Raw genomic sequence first — 15,813 nt, forward strand, 5'->3', positions numbered from 1 at the left:
TTCAGGAGCAACAAATTTTGAAGAAATGCTAGCTCTAATTAGAATCAATGTCAAGCGACACGAATTCGTTGTAGAGGGATTCACAGCCATGAAAAAGGAGGCTTCCTCAAAAGGACTTTCTGTTTATACGACGGAAAAGAAGTACATCTCTGGCTATCACCTGCCGCCAGGCGTATATTTTGAGAAACAGGGAGAGCGTGTTTACATGCGCCCTCGCATTCAGCTGCACAAGGGAGTGATCGACGACGTTCTTCAATGGCCGTTCAATGAAAAGATTCGGTTGACCATTAAACACCCATCTGAAAACAAAGAGTGCAGAAAGGAGGGAGTACCTCGGTGCCATCCTATGTTCCTTGCAAGGCCCGATAGAGAAAGTAATGTACCAGCAGTGTTTTATGACGCTTCCTTTCTGTTGGACGATCTAGAACGTGAAGGATATGTCGCGGACGACAAGCTTCGAGTAGTGTTCGAGCTTGTTTCGGAAAAATGAGCCGCGGAAAATATATACATAATAAAATGTTCCTAATAAACTTGAATATTACCCTTCCGACTGGACTGTGTGCATTGTACTGTGTACTGTTATGAGGTAGGTTAGGCCCTCGGGTGCACAGCTCGAGATACGGGGTCGTGGTATCTCACCGCTGCCACCACTGTTACGAATGGGGTTTTCGTGACGTTGAAAGCCGGAAGGCTGGTGAGCCGATGATACCGATGATCGGACTTATCGCTGAGGAGCAGAGCAAGGAGGCAAAACGGTTTACAAAACGTAACAACGTTTATAGCAGGTATAGCAGGTTATAGCAGGTTATCGCAGTTTATAGCGGTACAGAGCCTGCCAGCTCGACCAAGTCGGCTGGGGCGTCTCTTCTAACAACGGATCAGCCCGGTCTTAAATAAGGCGCAGTCCATTGTGATGGGACCCTCCTTTTGGCCGTAGGTGTTGAGCAGCCTTTCCATCGTCCTCAGGAATGCTGCTTTCCGTAGCTGGGTAGCTCGGAAGAACGACTGGCGTCAGTTGACGGGGCCGGCTGGGCGAAGACTCCGTTTTCCGGGATTGCAGACAAAGCATGCAGGGGTTGATCCCTGCTTCCAGGTGGCAGGTGCTGGCCCTTTTCTTTGGTGCAAGGCGGACGCTTACCGCGATGCCGTGGACTTCCAACGACGTGCAGGTGTTTATTCGCTTCCCCGTTCGGTCAGGTGCTCTGGCACAACAGTACACGCATACGCATCTATACGACCGCTTTTTTATGCAAAACACAGCCTCCTAATCTCACTATGTCGCTCTTGAAACCACTTTTGTAAAGACGGTTATAACTAGGAATAAAACAGTCACACATTATTGGGCCCTAAATAATTAAAACTTCTTTTAAATAATTAAACCTGCTTATTACAAAAAATAAATAATTAAACCTGCACTGTAAGCAACTCGGTGGTCTTTCGGCTCTTGTGGGGCGATTATGTTTTCCGGTGCCACTTTTGATAAACTGTGTCGACTGCGTTCTGTCGAGATCTTGAAGGACTGTGCAACGCACAAGGTGTGAGCCCAATTCCAGGAGCGATTGAATGATTGAATTGCTGTGACATTATTGAATTGGAAGCTAACCAGAAATGAGTATATTTTCAAGAGATTTAGCTGGGAATAGAGCGCTGCTGAGAAATATTGCAGGCATTAGTGTACCAAAAAGCCGCCAGACCCCAAGCATTGTGGGAATCGATGTAATGTGGAGCAGCCAGCAAAGAGCTGCATACATCGTCTTGTCTGTCATTGAGGAAAATGCGTGCCACTCATGTTATTTATGTTCGTTACACAGTAACGTCGCGCAATGCCAATTTCGGGGTATGCCAAGCTAGCGAAACGGCCGCCAGCGCACCATGAGCGTGGCACGTAAGTCATGCTGTACATGACATACGTGTCATTATTTTCATGTTAACTCCTGTTATTTATGTCCGTTACACAGTAACGTCGCGCCATACCAATTTCGGGGTAGATCAAGCTAGCAAAACGGCCGCCAGCACACCATGAGCGCGGCGCGTAAGTAATGTTGTACATGACATGCTTTCATGATTTTCATGTTAAGTCGTGTTAATTATTTTCGTCACACAGTCACATCGCGCAATACTGATTTCGGTGTACATAAAGCTAGCGAAACGGCCGCCAGCGCACCATGAGCGCGGCACGTAAGTCATGCTGTACATGACATGCTTGTCATGATTTTCATGTTGAGTCGTGTTACTTATTTTCATGTTGAGTCGTGTTCGTCACATGGTCACGTCGCGCAATACCATTTACGGGGTAGATCAAGCTAGCGAAACGGCCGCCAGCGCAGCATGAGCGTGGCACGTAAGTCATGCTGTACATGACATGCTTTTCATGATTATCATGTTAAGTCGTGTTATTTATATTCGCCACACAGTCACGTCACGCAATACAAATTCCGGGGTAGATCAAGCTAGCGAAACGGCCGCCAGCGCACCATGAGCGTGGCACGTAAGTCATGCTGTACATGACATGCGTGTCATGATTTTCATGTTAACTCGAGCTATTTATGTTCATCATAGAGTCATGGCGCAAGATACCAATTTTGGTATATATCAAGCTAGCGAAACGGCTGCAGCGCACCATAAGCGTGGCACGTAAGTCATGCTGTACATGACTTGCGCGTCATGATTTTCATGTTAACTCATGTTACTTATGTTCGTTACACAGTAACGTCGCGCAGTACCAATGTTGGTATATATCAAGCTAGCGAAACGGCCGCGAGCGCACCATGAGCGTGGCATGTATACCATGCTGTACATGACATGCGTGTCATGATTTGCACGTTAGGACCTGTCAGTTATGTTCGCCATACGCTCTTTTCACGCGGCACCAATTTTGGTATATACAGTAGAACCCCGGTGATACGATCACCGCTCGTACGAATTTCGGGGTGATACGAATTTTTCTGTGGTCCCGGCCAAAGCCCTTTAGCTTGCAATGTAATGGAGTACGGTTGTTACGAACCGATTTTCACCCCGCGACGTTTGATACGAACGCACGCTACTGCGCAGGTACGAACAGGTGCTGACCGCAGTGTCGCGGAAGACACGCCAATCGCGCGGCCGCAGGAACCCAAGCGCGGGCAGCGCGCTGCGCCGTCAGTTTGGCCATCAGCGGCGCGTGGTAGCCTCTGAGATTGTGCGCGACCATCTTGAAAGCCTTAATGCGCGTTTGTGTGCCTTCGTGTACAGATGACAGATGACGTTGGCGTCGCGTTTTTCTTTTTTTTTACGCGCTGACGAGTGCTGCTGTGCTCGAGGCAGAGTCGTTGCACAGTGTTTGCACATGCCTGCCACGCCGATGCAAGCCATGCCCTCGCAATCAGACATGCCTTTAAAGGTGGACGAGGACCGAAAGAAGACGGTGTTGGCGAAGGAGCTAGGCCTCGCAACGTCAACATGCACGGTTGTTGAAGGCGCGCATATATACCTGCCAACTCTGCAATTTGCACCGGAGACTCCCGATTTTTGAGCAGACCTCCCGATTGTGCGGGCACGGCCCTAAATAATCCCGAAAAACATCCCCAACACCAATGCAATAACAAAAGAATCAAAACAAAGGACAGGGGTTGAAAATTTTCTGGCCTTCATATATCGCGTGCAAAGCGCTCCTTAAGTCACTTTCGTCGCAGTACTTCGGTATCATGCGAAAAAGCAAACTAAGATTAGGAAGGGGCTACTAGCTGTCACGGGTCACATACATCACACCTGGTTCATCACGCGCGCAAGCAACGTATGTTTACAAGTACGAGTATTATCATTCACATCTTAAAACTACTGGAATTTCTTCAGAGCGCTTCATGACGCTGTTACGGCCCTGAGAAACAATAAATGAAAACGGATGCCAGCTTTCTTTTGTCGCAGAGTAATTTTGCATGTTTTCTGGTGATACGAATTTCGGATGATACGAATATTTTTGGCGACCCCGCGAGGTTCGTATCACCGAGGTTTCACTGTATCAAGTTAACGAAACGGCCGTAAGAGCACCAAGACTGTAGCATGTATATCATGTCGTTCATGACATGAATGTCATGATTTTAATGCTATGACTCGTCATTCATGTTCGTCATACAGCCATGTTATGCCATACCAATTTTCGTGTACATTCGATTAACGGAACGAGCAGGGGAGCACGAAGTCGTAGGCGGCTAGATAGATAGATAGATAGATAGATAGATAGATAGATAGATAGATAGATAGATAGATAGATAGATAGATAGATAGATAGATAGATAGATAGATAGATAGATAGATAGATAGATAGATAGATAGATAGATAGATAGATAGATAGATAGATAGATAGATAGATAGATAGATAGATACGCTCAAAGTCGTAGAAGTTCGCTAAGAAATGCTTCGCATTTAACAACGATGTCAAACAATGCTGGCAGCAAGCAACTAAACATAAACTGCCACCAAATGTAATTAATATTGAGCGCTACGAGTTTCATGTTAACAATTACAGATCATCCGCCGTGGTGGTCTAGTGACTATTGTGGCTAACTACCGACCGGAAGGTAGCGGGATCGAATGGCGGTCCCGGTGGCCGCGCTTCGTTAGAGGCAAGATGCTAGAAGCCCGTGTGCTCATATTTAGGCAAACGTTTAAGAACACGAGATGATCAAAATTTTCAGAGGCCTCCACTAGGTCGTCCGTCATAATCATATTGTGGTTCTGGGACGTAAAACAACAACAATTATTATGTTGCTCTTAAAACTGCTGTCGTTTAGGGCCCTGTTAACTTCGAATAAACTAGTAACGTATTGTTGTATGTCTTATTATTTATGACGGCTTTTTATCTTCCACGATGGTATTGCGCTGAAATCACTCCGTTACTCCTGTAGCCATAAATATGCGCTTATATGTTTTCCGGTGTCGTATTTGATCGGATTGATCTTTTGTCGACCGCCTAATTAAATAGATGATTTAATTATTAGTGATGTTGTAATAAAGATTTGGGAGATAACGTGAATCTCTGAATGCAATATTAAGAAAAGAGATTTAGCTGCGACTATACCGCACTGTGCAGAAATATTGCTGGCATTGGTGCAACAAAACAGGATGTAAAACAATGCAGGCGGTACGCAATAAAACAAAGACTGTTAATAATTGTCTGGGTTTAACGTCCCAGAACCACGACATGATTATGAGAGACGGTGTAATGGAGGGCTCCGGAAATTTCGACCACGCGGGGTTCTCTAACATGCACCTAAATCTAAACACAGGGGCCTCGAGCATTTTCGCCTCCATCGAAAACGCGGCCGCCGCGGCCGAGATTCGATTCGCGCCATAACCATTAGACCACCGTGGCGGGGCTCTTTTGTAGTGAGGGTGCTGTGCTTTCCTTTGGTTGTATGCAGTGTTGGCGGTAACGCGTTAAACATAATGGCGTTACCGGTAACGCCTTACATTTTTCGGTAACTTAGTAACGTACTCGTTACTAAGTAGCGTACAGCAAGTACAATAAAGTTCAGTTTCTTGCCAAGAATTACAGGTTGGTAAAACACAGCTGACATTAAAACTGCATAGACATTTTTTCCCCAAAGAAAATGTTTTTGGGAATATGGTGGTTTCGAAAAAAAAAGCGGTAATTGCTGGCCTATGCTAGAGAAATGCGTTAACATAACTTTGAGAGTTACGACACTGCTAGGATTCGGCAATTTTAGAATATTACAGCAGAGTCACCGGGGGTCAAAAATATGTTTGACGTTCATTTTTCACGCGCAGCTGCTGTGGGGATTGGGTTGCATCTTCCCCGTGACCTACCAGCTTGAAGCACCGGGGGAAAACATAGGAGGGAACGCGCCTAGCGTCCAGAAGCCTCTTGAGCCGCTACCTCCTTGTCTTGATGTCAGAATTCCCATCATATGCTCGTGTTTCGTTGTCTTTCTTGCAGGGGTCGTAGAAAAAAATTACAGCATATCCACGGGTGAATGATGAAGAGCTTGGGCGAAGCTCCTGAAGCAATCATGGCTACACCGTGAGATGTTCAGTGGTTTTGCCCAGCAGTAGTTAAAGCGATACGTCGCTTTGATTACTGCACGCAATGTAGCGTGCAGGGTGCCGCTGCTTTTATTTCGTTTTTTTTGCACACATATTGCACACATCTCTATGGGACAGCGCCATCTAGTATATCGTCAGCCAACTGCGGTTTGCATGCATCTCTATGGGACAGCGCCATCTATTGAATGATACGGGAGACGCGACAGCGGGGGCACACCGGATGGAGCGACGACCGACCAGGTGATGCTATAAGGAGCTTCGCACCTAAAAAATAACTGACGAGTACGCGTGCCTAGCGTCCACAAGGCAACCTCCTCCGACGCCGTTCCCCCCTCAGGCAACAAGCGCTGGTCACAATTCCCAGCATGATCCTGTTTCATTTTGATGCCTGGGCTTCAAAATTGTCGCGTGACCCTCCCTCCTCGTTTTTTTTCCTCCCTTATCTCGAACATATCGCTTAGAAACATCATGGGTGCATACAGGTAGTGTGAACATAATTATGTCGCACTTCGTCACTGTTTTCAGCGCGTGTAAACACAGACGCCTGAAGGAACCTTATCAAAATGTTTGGCTGCTGCGGCTTCTTCTGTAGAAGCGAAAGCCTTATGTGGCTCATGAGGCGAGAAATCAGACATCCGGCTTCCGTCGTCACGGCTCACATAGTCATGCGATGGCAAAACGGTACGCGTCGTGGAAACTTAGCCCAAAGGCGGCGTCATGTGTATAATGAAAGGGCTACGCGTATGCAGAGGGCCTTTCTCTACAGCTGCTGCTTCCTCGGTCACTCGTCGCGCAGCACGACGGTGGCATGCGGCGTTGGCAACGCTAGGCAGCTGCTTTGCTTCCTTGCTCGAATATTCAATTTGACATTATTTCTTTCTCATTTGGAATTCATAAGTGCTTAGGAGTCCTCAGGTATTTTAACAGCGAAGCTGTTTATTAAATCGTTCCTTGTCCGACGAAGCACAATACTATCATTATCATAAAAGGGTACGTGCCACAGAAATTTGGTAAATTCCAGTACCCACCACTGGTCCACTAGAAATAAAGCCAACAGTTAGCCCAACAACAAATGGCTCCGAAGCAATGGCGGCGTGCCGAAGACGCCTAGTACGTACAACGAGGCAATACTAGGTAGCGGGAAAGGCACCGGCCGCTGCCAGAAGAGCCCGAACCGATAGAACGCCTACGCCTACGCCTACGACGACGTGCCCGTAGATCTATGAGAGGTGCAAACGCTTGGCTTCAGCGCGAGTTTCTGCCCCTGGAGTTTCGACATCCGTGTCGTGTCTGTGACTGCCTGTGGTTTAACTCGAATCTTTCTGCGCTGACAATCAACGTAGAAACAACCTAGCATCACCTAGCTAAATCCTGGAAACAACCTAGAAGCATCCTAGAAACAACCCTCATCACCTAGCTAAGGCCTAGAAGCAACCTAGAAGCAACCAGATTAGTCTTCAGAGTCGTCCAGTTTCGCTGTCTCAAGCCTTGTGCGGCTTTGTGCAAACTTCGACAACTTTTTTTTTTCGTTCCTGCGGTAGGACGACAAAAAGGGACGTTCTGCGGAGTCGCATAGAATTGGTCACGAGAGCTCGGCGCACTCACAGAACAGCCGTTTGCGCGAGGCACACCCTGTTTCATGTATCAGGTGCAACGATATGGAAGTTAGCGAGACTTTTTGCAGTATAGATGCGTTCGCACCAAGAAATAGTTCAATTACATTATCACCCGTAATATCATTTTGTTTTTCGTTCTTAGACTGAGTAATAATTGCATACTATCTGTGCCTTATTAATACACAAAACTCGTTATTTATACCGCTGTCAATAAACTTTTCTGGGTCGCTTAGAGTCTCTTCATTTTCGTATCGTGGCCTCTGCGATTACTTCCTGTAGAGCGCAGCCGCACTCAGTCGCGTAGGCCACGTTTACAACGACGAAATCCCAGGGCGAGCTGTGTGGACTTATTATATTTTGCTGACCGAATTTCTTCCGCAGCTTCCAAAGTGCTGTACCTGATGTATGAAACGCAGAACAGGTTCGTGCCGTAAGTTGCGCGAACTGTGCTGGATTGCGCCAAGTCCTGTGTGTCTTTATTGTCCCGTGTGTCAGCGCTGTTTCGTGATATGTAACATTACCGAGAAGGTAAAGTTCAGACTCCATTAATGCGGGACAAGTTTTGAGGTTTCTAATAAAACCACCTTAGCTTGTAACGTATATTTCTTTACGTTACCGTTACCGGATTACGTTTACCGTTTTACCGGAACTCGAGTTTTAGTAAAGTTTTTTAGCTGCCCAAACGTAAACCTTTACGTACGTACGTAAACCTTTACGTTTGCGCAAACCACTAAATGGTGATGACAACAGCATTTAAACTACATTTACTTGAGATAATATTGAGTTACGCTGCGGCAAAATCATTAGAGAGGTTTTTAGCGTGTGCAGCGAAGGGGTGTAGCAATATTAGGTTACCAGGCGATGGTGTCGACATCTTGTGACGCTTCTCGCAACCACAATCAAAAACACGTTTGTTTTCGCTTAGTGTTCTTGAGGGAAAAAAATGATTAAAAAGGCTACTCATTCGTAATAATGCCGCTGCAAGTCATTTACATTGGGAGTAAAATGCCCGATGTTTCTGCAATACCAATTTTGTGCTCGCCTGGTACACCTTGGGCCCGCTAGATGGCGCCACCTATCCAGCCTGTCAGCGTCTTTAGGCCTCTCACGTTTGCGGATTCGGTATTCTACGTCGCTCTAGCCTCGGTAATCCGGCTGAAATAAGGCGATAATAAGTGGCGCTCGCACTTCGGCTTATTTCGACTCGGCGGCTGGAGTCTCCGCGAAGCGGATATCGCGAGTAGCCACGAACGAAGGTGGATTTGCGAGATAGGGCCGTAAACGTAAAGCCTATCCGGCGAGTAGTTTACGTTCCGTAAACCTTTACGTTTCGTAAAGGTTCGCGCATGCGCAGATTCCATCCGGTATCCGGTAACACGGTAACGTAAAGAAGTATACGTTACAAGCTAAAACTCCCTATTATTTTCTCTCGCCTTAACGTTAATGACAAACACCGTACATGCATTTCGAGTGTGTTCGTAACGTGCGCCACTTGAAACAAGTGGCGCAACGTTACGAACGAGATGAAACAAGGGACAGAAAGGGTGACAGCTCACAACTGATATTGTTTTTGGGAAGTACACTGAATACAACGGCATTTAAAATATGCGCAGAGCTAGATACTAAGCGCACGGGGAGGGAAACCGAATAAGGCATGAAGCGCAGATCGCAACCAGGGTATCTAGAGCGCAGCTAAACAAAGCTATTCATTTCCTAATATAACATCAGTGAAAATGTGCACAGAGCTGGGAACACAGAGCGCATGCAGGAATAGGCATAAAGGGATTAAGATGCATATGACAACGACGCCATCTAAGGGCCATCTAAATCTAACAGTTCGAAATTCATGATTGTGCCGCAATACCGACGGCTCGCTGACGTAAGAATATATATATATTAATGTGAAAGCCTTCGAGCAGTTCTCGAGCCAACGCTTCCCGGCTGCTTCCATGTATGCGCGTGTTATCAAACTGCGGTACGGAGCCCAACAAGGCACAGAGTAATGGCGAGTGCGACCATATTTTTTATGTTGCGATGTTCGTGTGGCATTGCGCGGGAAGAACCACACCACTCGGCTGCTAGGTACGAACTGCTTTATTTTTGCATAACGGCGCCAGTTCGCGAAGGTGCGGTCCGTGCGCTGCGTCCTTGAAGGGGAAAAAGTAACCCAATATCCCTTTCGCTGTGGCTGCGCGGCTGAGTGACCGGAAGCCGGTGCTTGCAAGTCCTGGAGAGGCGGCACACCTTCTTGCCGGGAGCGGCAGTGCGTCGCTTGTAAGACACACATGTCCCGTACTTAATTGATCAAGAAGTGTTGCCTTAGCATCTGTTCACCGCTGTTATATTAGGAAATCAATAGTTTTGTTTAGCTGCGCTCTAGGTACCCTCGTTGTGATATGCGTTTCATGTCTTATTTTGTTTTCCTTCCACGTGCGCTTAGTAACTAGGTCTGCGCATATTTTGAATGCCTTTATATTCTGTGTACTTTCCAAAAATATAATTAGTTGTGAGCTGTCGCTCTTTCTGTTTCTTCGTTCTTCTCGTTCCTAACGTTTTCCAGGTCTGTTATCTAGCTATGCAACAACTAACTAGCCCAACACAGCGTTCTCTAAAAAAACGAAATGCAGCTCCACTACTTTGAAACCCGAGGAAGTGCGTAGCACGGACACCCAGCGATTCCCGTTCATTGAGTTCCCACTGCTCCGTTTACGGCACCGACGATGACGTCAATGTTTAAGGTAAGCATGTAGAGTTTCCCCGGCACGGGTAGTATCTTGTTAGGGAGATTCGAAGACTCGGTGTGCAACATGCGCACTGCTTTTTGATGAGCTTTATCGACTTCCTGCTTGTTACGGCAGTTGAGATACTATCGTCTGCAGTGAGTTCCTTCAGGTTGCTTCCCCTTTAACATGCTGCAGTCAAGCGCCGGCGTAGTGCACGTGGAGAGGAGCTATCACAGTTCTGGCGAGGCGATGGCGCCATCTCTTGCGCGGCACGGGAGTCAGGCGCAGGTTTCCGAAGCACTGTTAGCAATTTTGGGCTGTTATTACTACTTGGTTGTCTTTGTTAATTATATTACTGTAGACCTTATCAGTTTATTTTAACCCGGTTTTGAGCATTGCTAGCCTTGTTATGGCCCGTATTGAGCGCTTTGCTGTGAGCTTGATAACGCCTCATGAGATGCATGGATCGACTGCAAGCCGGGCCCTTAAAGGGCTCCGGAACTCCAGGTTGTCGATATTTTCGGAGCCCTCTACTACGGGGCCCCTGATAATCACGTCAAGGTTTTGCGACGTTAAACAACTATAATTATAAATAATAATATCAACTAGCCTCATCTCAATGGTTGTGGAAGAGGAACTTATGGAAGTATTAAGCTGTTATACGGAAATGCCTCGAAAGCATTGGCGGCAAGTCCGGCTGCCAATCCACGAAACTGAGTTGGTAATAGACTCCGCAAACCAAGCTTCGATTGGTTTCGACTGAGGCGTGTTATTCAGCGCATACATCCCAAACAAACACTGGTAAGTTTTAGTGCCCGAGAGTAACTTGTACACACGGTTGTCAGGTGAGAATCGGCTATCGGAAATGCATGGTAGCCCGTCGGTAGCAACGTAGTAATCACACGGTAGGATATATAGAGCGTAAGAACGGCTCAAATCCACTGCTTGCCTAGTTTGTAGAAATTCGAACATTCGACCTTCCAAGCATGTAGGGTATCAGCTTATCTACTTCCTATGTATCTACTTCCTATGTCTGATGATGATATGTGGTGTTTAATGGCGCAAGGGCCAATTGATGGCCAAAGGGCGCCACTTCATGAGACAAAGGATGTGAACAATGGTTGCGGTAAGTAGCTATATAGGGGCCTTAAAATTCCTCGCGCTAAAGGCGGGTAAAACATATACATATATATTAAAATCATGAGAGTGACGTGAAATATGTGTAGTGGAATGAATGACAAGTGGTCGCAAGAATAAAACTATGAAGATATGACATCAGCACTAACGTCTCGGCAATGCGCTTGAGTCCAAGGGCCGGGAGGCAAGTGCCGTTTTTGACGTATTCACCGCAGCAGCGGCCTCTGTTTAGAGGCCGTGCTACGGATCACCTTCATATATGACAGGAAAACTCTGTACATCGTTTAAAAATGCAGACAGTGACTTATATGTAAAAAGCGGGTCCCTACCGATGAACATTGAAGAATGAAGTGGAAATTGCTGTCGGTAGGGTAATGAAAAGTGCTTTTTTCTGATAGCATCGAGTTCCTTGCACTGAATGAGGATGTGAAGGACAGTGAGTGGCTGACCACATCTATCACACAAAGGTGGCTCGCCACCGGACAGAAGGTGTGTGTGTGTACTGTATGTGTGACCGATCCTAAGTCTGCAGAGTGTAACTTTTGTGTGGCGTGATTTTGATACTGCCGGCGAATTACCCAGATGCGGTTTGACAACGTGTAGCTTATTTCGTGTATGCAGATCCAATGTGGTATGCCAAAAGGCTCTGAGCTTTCTTTTCAGGAAGTGTTTTAGGTCTAGTGAGGGAATAGCTAAGGATGTATTGGTCCGCGAACACGATGCCTTGCATTTCGTGGTGCCCTGGAAACCAGCACACTACGACATGTTGTTCGAGTGCGTAGATCGTGCTTAAAAGAGAATACAGCGAGACAAAGACGGGGTTTTTGTGTTTCAGAATTTTTAAAGCTTTTACCACGCTTAGAGAATCTGTGTAAATAACTGCCTTTTGTAGTTTTGATTATTGAATGTGTTTAACGGCCGCAAGTATCGCGTAAGCTTCTGCAGTGAAGATACTTGATTCAGGGTGTAAAATACCGGAATCTGTAAAGGATGGCCCAACGGCTGCGTAAGACACAGAAGTATTGGACTTTGAGGCCTCTGTAAAGAATTCTGCACAAGTGTATTTCTGTTGTAGTTCAAGGAAGTATGTACGGATATGTGCAATAGGCGCGTGTTTCGTTACTTCCATGAAAGAAAGATCGCAGTCTATAAGCTGCCACCTCCACGCGGGAGTTGTGCAGGGGGAGCCAATAGACAGTGTTCGAAAAGTGGCACACCCGTTTCCTCAGCTAAGCCCCTCGCACGAAGTGAGTAGGGCTGTCGCACCAAATGACGGTGGTCGAAAAGGGCAGAACTAGATAAATCATTAATTGTGGGGTGTGAGGGGTGTTCGTTGTCTGCGTTCACTTTGACATAGTATAGAAACGACATGTAAGATCGCTTCAGCTGGAGCGACCACTCGTTCGATTCTACGTAGAGGCTTTCCACGGGGCTGGTGCGAAAAGCATCCGTAGAAAGACGAATACCCGAGTGGTGGACAGGGTCAAGCATCTTCAACGTGCTTGGTGTCGCAGACTGATGTATTATCGCCCCATAATCTAGGCGCGTGCGTATGAGGCTTTTATAAAGATTCATCAGACACTTCTTGTCACTACCCCACGTAGTGCGTGACAATACCTTTAGAATATTCATGGTTTTTTGCACTTGTTCTTTATATACTTTATGTGTGATATGAAGCTTAGTTTCGTGTTTAGAATTACGCCGAGGAATCTATGCTCCGTTTTCACAGGCAGCCGCTGACCATGCAGATCAATGTCTGGATCGGGATGGAGGCCTCTCTTTCTTGAGAATAATACGCAAGTACTTTTTTGCGGGTTAAGGCTGAATCCGTTCTCGTCTGCCCATTTGGTTACCCTGTTCAAACCAAGTTGCACCTGCAGCTCGCACATTGAATGGTTGCAAGATTTATAACCGATCTGCACGTCCTCGACATATGTGCAATAAAACATATTCCGTGGAATACACAGACGTAGGGAATTCATTTTTATAATAAATAGTGTGCAACTCAGGACACCACCTTGCGGCACTCCAGTTTTCTGGACAAATACTCGGGACAAGACATTACCCACTCGAACACGGAACGTGTGATTGGACAAATAGCTTTCGATTATGGTCAACATCTTTCCTCGGACACCTAGGTGGGATAGGTCTCTTAATATTCCAAAGCGCCATGTGGTGTCGTAGGCCTTTTCCATATCGACGAACACCGAAAGGAAGAATTGCTTGTAGACAAACGCTTCGCGAATTTGTGCCTCGATACGGATAAGGTGGTCAGAGGTAGATCTACCCTCTCTAAAACCGCACTGGTATGGGTCAAGTGATTTGTTTGCTTCGAGCAAATGTATAAGTCGGTGGTTTATCATCTTTTCAAAACGTTTACCCAGGCAGCTTGTTAGTGCAATGGGCCTGTAGTTCGCAATGGAGGATGGGTCCTTGCCCTGTTTTAGAATAGGAATAATAATGGCTTCTTTTCAGGCCGAGGGGACGTCGCCGGAAAACCAAATAGCATTATACAGGGAAAGGAGAGTTTTTTGTGTTTCAGATGGCAGGTGTTTCAACATTTCATATACAACACGGTCGGAGCCTGGGGCGGAATTATTGCAGCTCAGCTCTGCAGAAAGGTCCATTGTATGCTTCGTGTTTTGTGGATTAACGCTCTAGTTTCTCTTTTTCTATTCTTGTTTTGTATCGTTGGAAAGCTTCAGAATAGTGCGACGAGCTCGACACCTGTTCGAAGTGTGCGCCTCGGAAGTTCGCCTGGTCTTCCAAGCTGTCACCTTGTTTGTTTACTAGAGGAAGTGAATGTGCTTGTCGGCCTGCTGCCCTACTAACCATGTTCCAGACTTTAACCTCCTGTGTACACGAGTTATTTCCCGATAAAAATTTCTGCCAACTTTGTCTTGTTGCCTGTCGGCGAGTTCACCTGCCTTGTGACTATGTTTTTAAAACTGTCCAGGTTCTCGGCTATCGGTGAGTCCCGAAGCAGCCTCCATGTTTATTGAGCTTGTTGCGCGCGTTTGTACACTAAGTATTCCACCATGGCACACGTCGTTTGCCAGGCAGTCCTGCTGTTTGTGGGATACACTTCATTTCAGCATCAATAAAAACAATTGGACGCGTATCTGCGTGCTTCGCTGCAAATGTCGTCCAAAGACGATAGAAGAGGCGCTGCATGATATATGGACACCATCTGGCAATACGTCGGGAAATATGAGTGCTGTGTTGCGGGCTGGTAGTCCCGGCGCAGCAGCAGGCGAAGACCAGCGGTGACCAACGCGACCAGCTGGGACGCCAGCCAGCCCGAACACGCGTTTTGGCGCGAAGCGCTGAAGCAAAAGAAACGTCCGCACTCAACGAGTACTCTCCACACACTCTTTTATTTGTACGTCGCCTTGGTAACAGATGAATGCCAGAGCGGCGCCCCATGGCATTCGTACAGTGCAATACAGGACCGAAACACAACAATGAGCTCGTGCAGAGGGCACGGAGGAAGGCAAGTTCCAGCGCAGCTTAAGAAACTAGGGTCTTTATAATTACGTATGCATGCATTTTCTATTAAAGGAACACACTACCTAAGAGTTACCTAGTCATGTTGCGCCTCAAATATGCGTAATGTTTGCTTTTTGATCGAATATGTGCACAAGTATGAACCTAGTCAGCCATTCAAGATGGCTGGCCCTTGGGCAAGTGGTTCAACTTTGGCCGAGTGGCTGAATCGAGTGACGTGCCGACAAACAGAAAGACAGACAGAAAGACAGACCAAAATTTCTCCGTTTAAGTGTCCCAAGAAAGACTATCGTCATTAAAAGCTGTAAAGTAGTCTACAGCTTCATCTATGCTTAAAGCACGCATGTTGGTCCAACTTGACAGAGCCATTTTACGAAACTGTTCCCAATCGGCTTTGTCAATTTGCCATTTAGGAACCTGTAGAGGACATTCATTAGCTATTGGGGTGCTCAGAACTATAGGAAAGTGGTCACTTCCATAGGGATTATTAATGACTTTCCATGTTAGTAGGGCCAGAAGTGATGGAGATGTGATGCTGAGGTCTATGGAGGAGTAGGTATTGTTCGCGAGGCTATAGTATGTTGGTTCTTTTTTATTCAAGAGACACGTGGCGGAAGAGAAAATGAACTGTTCAATTAGATGAGCTCGCGCATCGCAGCGGGAGTCCCCCCATAGACAGCTATGTGCAATAAAGTCCCCAAGTACAAGGTAAGGTTCAGGGAGCTCATCTATTAAAGACCGAAATTCATGTTTTTGCAGTTGGTAATGTGGAGGTATATAGAGAGAG

General features: G+C 46.5%; 2 protein-coding genes and 1 long non-coding RNA gene across 3 annotated transcripts in view; 2 read left to right on the forward strand and 1 right to left on the reverse strand.

Annotated features, from left to right (window-relative positions):
* Positions 1–15,813, forward strand: part of LOC125756250 (uncharacterized) — a 205,675-nt gene that overhangs the window by 148,499 nt on the left and 41,363 nt on the right. The window lies entirely within an intron of this gene.
* Positions 1–15,813, forward strand: part of LOC119402295 (uncharacterized) — a 46,570-nt gene that overhangs the window by 9,173 nt on the left and 21,584 nt on the right. The window lies entirely within an intron of this gene.
* The window catches only part of LOC125759586 (uncharacterized), a 57,043-nt gene continuing 41,427 nt past the window's right edge, over positions 198–15,813 (reverse strand). Inside the window, exon 2 of the long non-coding RNA XR_007417209.1 lies at positions 198–352. This is a non-coding gene — a long non-coding RNA (uncharacterized LOC125759586). The remainder of the gene's footprint in view (positions 353–15,813) is intronic.

This window comes from Rhipicephalus sanguineus, chromosome 8, assembly GCF_013339695.2.
Source record: "Rhipicephalus sanguineus isolate Rsan-2018 chromosome 8, BIME_Rsan_1.4, whole genome shotgun sequence".
Taxonomy (NCBI): Eukaryota; Metazoa; Arthropoda; class Arachnida; order Ixodida; family Ixodidae; genus Rhipicephalus; species Rhipicephalus sanguineus.